At 45.1% G+C, this 10,089-nt stretch overlaps 1 pseudogene across 1 annotated transcript; it reads right to left on the reverse strand.

The window, feature by feature from the left end:
• Positions 1 to 2,138: 2,138 nt before the first annotated feature.
• On the reverse strand, positions 2,139 to 4,210 carry LOC147957063 (uncharacterized; annotated as a pseudogene). Its single transcript, XR_015609671.1, has 5 exons — positions 4,098 to 4,210; positions 3,726 to 4,052; positions 3,500 to 3,578; positions 3,308 to 3,395; positions 2,139 to 3,213 (listed from the first exon to the last, which is right to left on the reverse strand). The product of XR_015609671.1 is annotated as an uncharacterized LOC147957063 (transcript).
• Positions 4,211 to 10,089: the final 5,879 nt, after the last annotated feature.

The raw sequence follows: 10,089 nt of genomic DNA on the forward strand, positions 1-10,089 counted from the left end.
TGGCTGGAACCGGGACAGAAGGCTGGGCTATAGTCCCGGTTCCAGCCACGAACCGGGGCAAATGAGTTTCCTATATATACCCCGTCGCCACAGCAGAGCACTCCACAGTGCTCTGTTTTTTCTGGCCGGCGAGGGGAGGGCATTTGGGTGCTCTAGCTCACCTCCTATGCACATGAGGTGTTCGATGAAATGTCCGAACCACACTAGTTAATCTTTCTCCTCTCGAAACTCGACCTCCGAGCTCCATTTTCCTTGAGATTTGTCTAGGTTTAGCGGTCCGTCGCGTCCCGTCCCCGTCTTCACCGCCGTCGATCGCCCGCGCCGATCTCGTCACCGGCACCACCGTGGTGAGCCTCTTGTTCTTATCTTCTTTCTAAAAGAAAAAAAAATTCTTACTTCAGATAGATACTTGTCTAATTTTCTTACTTTTATTATTCCTTGTTATTATATAGTGCGATGGTTTTGGTATCCGCCCCCGTCGGCCCTCGTCCTGTCCATATATTATCTTTTTTAACTATTTGGTTCATTTATTGTTTATGACAATTATGCCGACCAACGTGACATGGATTTTACTAGCAAAAAAGCCCGTGCGTTGCAACGGGAGAAAAAAGCACTCCTCCGCCCTATCTCTCCCTCTCGTGATGAGATCTCACATGTTGTCCGAAAGGAAATTTCATCAACTTACTTCGTTTCCAAATCAAGAGATCTTATTTTCCATCATCCTGAAAGAGGTTCAGAACTGATGATGTAGCATGTCGTTTTTCATCAAACAGATAAAAAGGTTTAGTTTAGAGATGATCATATATATAGCTTTGATTTGATGCACAGGTGGGTGTCAGCCTGATGGCCTTTCAGCAACTGGGAGGAATAAACGTGTTAGGCCTCTATACAAGCTATATCTTTTCATCAGCAGGTATTGTGCCATTTTATTTTAATGCCAAGAAGAACTTTCCATAATTGTTCTTCCCCTAAACTTCAGGGTTTTCTGGTAAACTTGGGACCACCTCGTTCAGGATAGGATATTATGGTCAATAACTGGAACTGGCTTACCGGCTGTATCAATTTCTATAACTATAATTATTTCAGATACCAATCACATTATTCGGGGCCCTTCTCGTGGATAGGTGTGGAAGGAGAACCCTTCTACTGGTATGGATACTCCAATACTGAGCTGATGCACTTAAACCAAAAAGAAAGCTTCATTTTTCTTTTATAATTTTTCTTTTAATTAGGTGTCTTCATCTGGCACATTTGTGGGCTGCTTTCTTACTGGGCTATCATTCTACTTTAAGGTAAGCGTAAACTTGTTTATTCTATCGGGCGGTCCAATTTATTGATGGTAAGTTACTAACATAAGCCATTGGGAAATTTCCGGAAGAAACTTGTCACGGTATTTACAAGTTCTAGCTGGTCTTTTTTCTCGTCAACTTTTGTCTCCTTCAAAACTAAGTTGATTTGTTCATCACCTAGTTCGTATTTCTCAAACTGCATCAATGGCAATGCGGACATTTGAAATTTAACTATCTGATAATAGTAGTGCCTGAATGCAAAATATAAGAGGTAACCGCAGTTATTAAAGTTCCCAGCTAGTACGGAGTATTTGGCAATGGGGCATGAATTACCAGACTGCACAAGCACCAACTTCCATGTGTGAGACTCTATTAAATAAACATGATTGAAGGCTGAAATATCAACTGATCAAGCAGATCAAATAAAAAAAGTTGAATAAACGTAACCTGAATTTACATTTCAGAATGTTCGGTGCCTATCACTATACAGAGTATTGGCTTTCTATCTTTTCATGATCACAGGCACAAGAATTGTACACACAATTCGTTTCTAAATTATCTCTTTATGGCATACTGGTACACAAATTACGTAGCTGGAACATCAATAATTTTGTGTGATCCCAATGTAGAAATGAAAAATAGTGTACATAGTACATCACCACCTAGACGTCTTTTTTTGCTGGCACAACATGTTTGAACTCCAGAAATGTAAATTCTGACTCCTTACTGAATAGGCATACTATGGGGCATACTCAATTGGAATGGGACCTGTTCCTTGGGTTATCATGTCCAGGTATGATATATCACCATGAAGTTAATTAGGGATGATGCTCGCGCTCCTGGTAATCAAGGAACCCACGTTCGTAACTGACGACATCTCATTGTTTAGTGGCAAAGATATTCTCAATCGACATGAAAGGAATAGCAGGAAGCTTGGTAACCCTGGTTAGTTGGATTGGTTTATTCGTGATATCGTATTCATTCAGCTTCCTTATGGAGTGGAACTCTGCAGGTAAGTATGTTCAACCCTTGCATAAGTAGGCCAGTTGAAAAGAAAGTAGAATATCCACCATTACCCACTTGTGTGATAACCGAATAATAACCCATTAGCAAAAATATGTTTGGAAAGGAGTTATCGCCAAGGTTTGTATATCTTTTTCTACAAAAGTATATGTTGCTTCGTTTCTCCCATGAGCTTTGGTTCCACTTACCACTCAATAGTTTTCCAGTAAATGTTTTTGCTTGAGTTTGTTTTTATTTCTACATGTAGGCGCATTTTTCTTGTTCTCAGCAGCGAGCCTGGTTACTGTGTTGTTCGTGGCAAGGCTAAATTTACCATGATATCCTGACCGACCGTTATCACACTAAATTTCACCAACGATTATGAACACATCAGGGCATCCTTTTCGTGCACAACTTGCTTTGCTGGATGGCAGAGTTCACGTATTGGTTGAATGTCATTGGAACAATGAAGCAGATTGCATGCTTGTGTGAGTTCATGTGCTTTTGGTGGACTATATATCTACGAAGAGTTAAAAAGAAAGGGTCAAAAGATGTAACCATTCAGAACCAAACTTAGAATGACACGAGGCTGTTACCATCAAAATTTGACACCGCAGTGCCAAAAAAAACTCCGGGTAAACAAAGAATAAACCCAACTCTGAGCAGAAAAGATTCACTTAAATGTACTCATTCATAGGTGAAAATTAGGTACCAGTATTTGTGTTCCGGTTTTCAACTGCTTCGATGAGTGAGTACTCTACACTCCATAATCAATCAGGTACCAGTATTTGTGGTATCCAACAATTTAACCCGGTTCATGCTTGCTTCCTGCTTACTACTTTCCTCCCTTATGACCCGCTTGAGGTTTCCAAGCTCAGGAGAGTCCTGACCATACACCATCTTGATGTTATCCACACAAGCACTGGAAATGACAGGCAGCAGATAAATCAACACAGCATCGCAAAGAACTAACTGAACATGTAGATACACGAACAACAAAGTAAGAGCCAGCAAACCTGCAGGCTTCCCTGTCGAATTTGCTGCATGGCACACCAAAGAACTCTTCGAAAACCTTCGGTTTGACCCGGCAGAAGAATGGCCAGTCTACAACACCCAAAAATATCAACCATAACAGCGTCAGTTAACATCCACATGTGCGCTGCGCTGAAGACTAAAACCAGGAGAACTCATTCTGAAGACTACCGTACCTTCGTAGATGTTGCAGGTTCGGTTGGACTTGTCGTAGTTGGTGCACTATCCATCGGGGCCAATCATGCTCTTGTACAGCTACGATCATGGTCAGCAATTCAGCATGCTCCATCATATTAACCGAAATTTTGCATCTATCAAACAACAACCAGTCTTTTTGTAGTACGTATGTTCATAGATACAGAAGAAATGCCGCCGCTATTAATTGGTACTGAGTTTACCTACCTGGAGGTGGTCAGCCCCGTCCGCCTTGTCCTTGTCGGGGGTGAGGAACTCGGGGCCCTTGTCTAGCTTGCAGCAGGCGCCGCACCCCGTCGAGCACCGCCACCGCACCCCCCGCTTCGGCTTCTCCGGCTGCTGGTTCCTCAACTCAATCTCATGGCCCGGTGGCCCCTGCCCCTCTTCCGCCGCTGGGCGAGCCTTACTGTCCCTGGCCGGTCTAGCGCTGGGCTTCTTGTTGCTGCTGGGGATCTCAGAGCGCCCAGGCAAGGGCTGGGCTGGGGCTTGGCCTCGCCCCGCCGCTGGCCGTTCCTCCTCTTCCCACCCGATGGTGGTCACGCCGGCCGCCATATCGTCCTCCGCCGCGACGCCTCGCACAAAGCGAGCACGCCGGCCACCTTATCGTCCTCCGCCGCGACGCATCGCCCCATTCCCCATTCCTGGGCTTCGGCGGCGCGAACGCCAACGCCCGCCGCGACGCCTCGCCCCATCCTGGGCTCGGGCGGCGCGTGCGCGCGCTCGCGTGCTCGTCCTTGTGGCAGCCGAGGCCACCGTCTCCCTGGCCCACCTCACCGTGCCCCCGCTCGCAGCCGAGCAGCTCCAGCGTGCCAGAGGCCCTGCCGTCGCCGGATCCGCGCGGGGGCTTTGCCCGGAGGACCCAAACGGCGGCGGCGAGGAGAGGACGAGAAGGGGGGTGGCGGCCGCTGCGCAGGCGAGATGCGCCAGAGTGGCAGAGCTTTGTGACGGGAGGGGCGCAACACTCCCTAGGGTCTTTTTTAAAAAAGTGAAACGTTTTTTCTCAGAATATCCACTTAAAATAGGACTGCGGGTTGAATACCAAAAAACATAGGGGCTTTTTTGCAAACTTGCTGACGACGTACAACGAGAAGCAATAAGTGATTTATTAGTAGGGAAAGATTTATCTAAGAGGTGGTTGAACCGGAAATACCAACCGACCCTATTGTCGAGAGGTTAAATTTAGTTGAAGAAGAAAACAATTACTTGAAGGAAAAATAAAAAAAATTGAGGAGGAGAAGATGATATTGGAGTTGCATGTTGCGGATGTCGTTGATGATAAAGATGGATCCAACGCGGTTGAAGACTAGAAAGATTAGAAAATATGCAATTCATATCGAGGCTTGGCATCATTATGCCGTTGGATCAATTGTTACCTTGGTTGCGATTATGATCGCCTTTGTTGTTGCATTGAAATGTTTTGCATAATTTTAATGTATGGTTTAATTAGATGCTCTGGAGAGCTATATGTTGTTTAATGAGAACTATGTATGTACTTTGGTTTTAATGTGATGATGAACTTCTATTAATTTGTTCACTTATCTATTCAGGAGAGCTATATGTTGCCTTCAATTTTAGGGTCTTGTAGATCAAAATAATCAGTAAATGCATGAAAAATAACAAATGAAGTCAGAATGGGTTGAAAACTGATGATATGGCTTTGAATGGTGCATTTTGAACACAGAAAAAGTCTGGAGTTCAAATAAGTTCAAAAAAATGAAATCCCTTTGTAACAGACGAGTTTTCGTATGAAACCCTGATACTTCGAAAGAGACTGTCCGTTTTGTACACGAAGTGCATCCAGTTTTTGCCATAACCCTCAATACTTTCTTGCACATGCTATGTGGATGAAGTGATGATACCATGCCAACTTTCAACCTTTTCATAGTTCATTTAAAATGCTTTTCAATTTCAGGGTCTTATAGCTCAAAATAATCAGTAAATGCATGAAAAATAATAAATGAAGTCAGAAAGGTTGAAAATTGATGATGTGGCTTTGAATGGTGCATTTTGAACACGGTAAAAGTCTGGAGTTCAAATAAGTTCAAAAAAATGAAATCCCTTTGTAATAGACTAGTTTCCGTAAGAAACTCTGATACTTCGAAAGAGATTGTCCGTTTTGTACACGATGTGCATCCGGTTTTTGCCGAAACCCTCTCTACTTTCTTGCACATGCTATGTGGATGAAATGATGATACCATGCCAACTTTCAACCTTTTCAGAGTTCATCTGAAATGCTTTTCAATTTCAGGGTCTTATAGCTGAAAATAATCTGTAGAAACAAAATAAACTTTAATAAATAAGTAGAAACAAAATAAAATAAATAAATAGAAAAAAATAAACTTTAATAAATAAGTAGAAACAAAATAAAACAAATAAATAGAAACAAAATAAAATTTAATAAATAAGTACAAACAAAATAAAATAAAATAAACCTTTAAAATAAATAAAATAAGGAAACTTTAATAAAATAATATAAACAAGTAGAAACAAAATAAAATAAATAAATAGAAACAAAATAAACTTTAATAAATAGTAGAAACAAAATAAAACAAATAAATAGACACAAAATAAACTTTAATAAATAAGTACAATAAAAATAAAATAAAATAAACTTTTAAAATAAAATAAAGTAAGAAAACTTTAATAAAATAAATAAAAATAGCAATAGTAAAAAAGAAAATAAAAAATTGGGAAAAAATAAAAAATGCCACCTACTGGGCCACCACGGCCTGAATACGACTAGGAACCCAGCTAGTTGGGCCAGGATTCAGGCCCGCAGAAGGCCTAGAAGGCCCACAGGCATAGCAATGTGAGATTAGGCCCAAAGGACAGAAATTCAGAGGAGTTCGACAGAGATGGCAGGGCGGCGCTTATAAATAAGTGCGGCAGCTCCTCAGCTAGCGAGGTGGGACTAAACATCCCACCGCACCGCGGCATTGGTGGGCACAGGCCTTTGGTCCCGGTACCAACCGGGACTAAATGGTGGCATTCGTCCCGGTTGTTGCCACGAACCGGTACCAATGCTCCCCTTTAGTCCCGGTTGGTGCAACCAACCGGGACCAAAGGTCTCCACTTCCCGCCCTTTCGGCTGCTGAAAAGAGACCTTTGGTCCCGGTTGGTGGCACCAACGGGGACTAAAGGGGGGCATTAGTCCCGATTGGTGCCAACAACCGGGACCAATGGCTTTGCTATATAAGATGACACTTAGGAAATTTTCCAAAGTTTATCTACAGTTTGCCCCGACGACGCCGAGCACATCGACGCCGCTAGGCTACCCCGACGCCGTTGCCGCCCCGCCTCTAAGCCCGCGCCCCTGCCCGCCCCTCCGTCGTCGTCGTTGAGCCCGTGCCCCTGCCCCCGCCCCCTCCGTCGCGCCGTCACCGGGCCCGCGCCCCTGCCCCGCCCCTCCGTCGTTGTCGACGTCACCGGCCCCGAGCCCGCGCCCCTGCCCCGCCATCGCCGTCGTCGTCGCCGTCACCGAGCCCGCGCCCCTGCCCCGCCACCGCCGTCGTCGTCGCCGTCAGCGCCCCCGAGCCCGCGCCCTGCCCCGGCCCCGCCGTCGTCGTCGCCGCTCGAGCCCGCGCCCCTGCCCCGCCACCACCGTCATCATGTCGTACGTCACCGCCCCAGAGCCCGCGCCCTGCCCCGCCCCCGCCGTCGCCGTCGTTGTCGCCATCCAAGCTGTGAGCTGCCCCCGCCCTAGCCCGCTGTCTTTTTTTATTAGTAAAGTTTATGTTTTTTTGTTCATATATAATGTAGGGGCGCAGATGGATGAAAATATGGATGGATGAAAATATTGATGTGATGTTTTTTTGTTCATAGACCTTTTTATGTTCATAGAATTAGTATATTTTTGTTCATATAATTAATGTAGATGTATATGTATGTGTATGTATGTATGTATGGATGGATGTATGTATATAGAAAATATTGATATTGTGATATATAGATTATTTTTTCTTTAGAATTTTTCTGTAGATGATATGATAATGATGATGATATATAGAGTTCTTTGATTGTGATGATAGATGATGATGATATATATAGAGTTCTTTGATTATTGTATGAAAACTTTGTAAAATTTACCCCTCCCCGATAACTTCGACATGAGGCGGGGGGGGGGGGGGGACGTTGGACGTGCATGAGAGAGAGGCGGTCCGTTTGCCCGACCAACTATCGAGGCCACCCAAACCATCGAAAAAGAGCGTGGTTGTTGTCGATCTACCCCGACCCTCCCCGATAACTCCGACATGAGGGGGGGGGACGTCGGACATGCATGAGAGAGAGGCGGTCCGCTTGCCCGACCAACTATCGAGGCCACCCAAACCCTAGAAAAGAGCATCGTCGTTGTCGATCTACCCCGGCCCTCCTTGATAACTTCGACATGAGGGGGCCGGGGACGTCGGACATGCATGAGAGAGAGGCGGTCCGCTTGCCTGACCAACTATCGAGGCCACCCAAACCCTAGAAAAAGAGCGTCATCGTTGTCGATCTGCCCCGGCCCTCCCCGATAACTTCGACATGAGGGGGGACGCCGGACATGCATGAGAGAGAGAGGCGAACCGCTCGCCCGACCAACTATCGAGGCCACCCAAACCCTAGAAGAAAGAGCGTCGTTGTCATTTCTCAACGACACAGGACGTCTACGTTTGCCACTAATATATCCATCTGTCATGTTTGAATAATAATTGCCATGTTGTAAATATTTGCAAAAACTATGGAGCACCCCCGAGACGAAGCAATAGAAGTGATGTCGTCTTGTCATTTCTGAATGACACTGATGGTCTGGAAGGACAGGGTGAAGAAGCAGGCTACGGTGATCGAACATTGGAGGAGGAAGGACATGATTATGATGGCTCCAGTGACCGAATGCCGGTGGAAGAAGGACACCGTGATGACAACTCCGGTGACCGAACGGAGTCCGGCCAGGTATATATATTAATTAAGCATGTGTTGACTGTAGCTAATTGATGCATTAATTGTTTTTGGTATGTACACATATTAAATCTCTTCTTTCTTCCTTTCTAGCCCTTTGATCGAACAAAACTTCGGTAAGGAGACGAGGCCCGAAGAGAAAGTTGCGCTCGGATGAAAGGTACACGATCATCGAAATCGATCGCGATGGCCAACCGATTGAACCCCTCCGGACCAAGCAAGCATTTTCTGCTCAGTGCGGGGTTCTTGTTAGGGACATGATCCCGATCAGCATCGAGCAATGGTTTAAGCCTAAGGACGAAGACTCTGGGGGTGTCCTATGTCGATGATAGGCAGAAAGCTGATCTTTGGACCGCGCTGAAGGCAAATTTCACCCTACCGCCAGAGGAGGATCTGGAGAAGCCAGTTATAGAGCCAATGATCAAGGTTCATGCTCCTAAGAAGATGGCTGAGCTATTTAGGAGGTGGAAGAATGAGCTGAAATCAACGTTTGTCGATGATACATCCATTTTGCATCATGCTTTTATATCGATATTTATTGCATTATGGGCTGTTATTACACGTTATGTCACCATACTTATGCCTATTCTCTCTTATTTTACAAGGTTTGCATAAGGAGGGAGAATGCCGGCAGCTGGAATTCTGGGCTGGAAAAGGAGCAAATATTAGAGACCTATTCCGCACAACTCCAAAAGTCCTGAAACTCCACGGAAGTTATTCAGAATATATATAAAATACTGAGCAGAAGAAATACGTCAGGGGGGCCACCACCTGTCCACGAGGGTGGGGGCGCGCCCTACCCCCCAGGGTGCGCCCCCTGCCTCATGGGCCCCATGCTGGCTTTCCGGTGGACATCTTCTGCTATATGAAGCCTTTCGTCCGAAGAAAAATCATAAGCAACCTTTTGGGATGAGACTCGGCCACCACGAGGCGGAACCTTGGCGGAACCAATCTAGGGCTTCGCCAGAGCTGTTCTGCCGGGGACACTTCCCTCCGGGAGGGGGAAATCATCGCCATCGTCATCACCAACGCTCCTCTCATCGGGAGAGGGCAATCTCCATCAACATCTTCACCAGCACCATCTCCTCTCAAAACCCTAGTTCATCTCTTGTATCCAATTCTTGTCTCCAAGTCCGGGATTGGTACTAGTAGGTTGCTAGTAGTGTTGATTACTCCTTGTAGTTGATGCTAGTTGGTTTATTTGGTGGAATATCATATGTTCAGATCCTTTATGCATATTAATACCCCTCTAATTATGAACATGAATATGCTTTGTGAGTAGTTACGTTTGTTCATGAGGACATGGGAGAAGTCTTTCTATTAGTAGTCATGTGAATTTGGTATCCGTTCGATATTTTGATGAGATGTATGTTGTCTATCCTCTAGTAGTGTTATGTGAACGTCGACTACATAACACTTCACCATTATTTGGGCCTGGAGGAGGGAATTGGGAAGTAATAAGTAGATGATGGGTTGCTAGAGTGACAGAAGCTTAAACCCTAGTTTATGCGTTGCTTCATAAGGGGCTGATTTGGATCCATATGTTTCATGCTATGGTTAGGTTTACCTTAATACTTTTGTTGTAGTTGCGGATGCTTGAAATAGAGGTTAATCATAAGTGGGATGCTTGTTCAAG

Source organism: Triticum urartu, chromosome 7A (genome assembly GCF_056163025.1).
Source record: "Triticum urartu cultivar PI428250 chromosome 7A, HENAU_Tu73, whole genome shotgun sequence".
Lineage (NCBI taxonomy): Eukaryota > Viridiplantae > Streptophyta > Magnoliopsida > Poales > Poaceae > Triticum > Triticum urartu.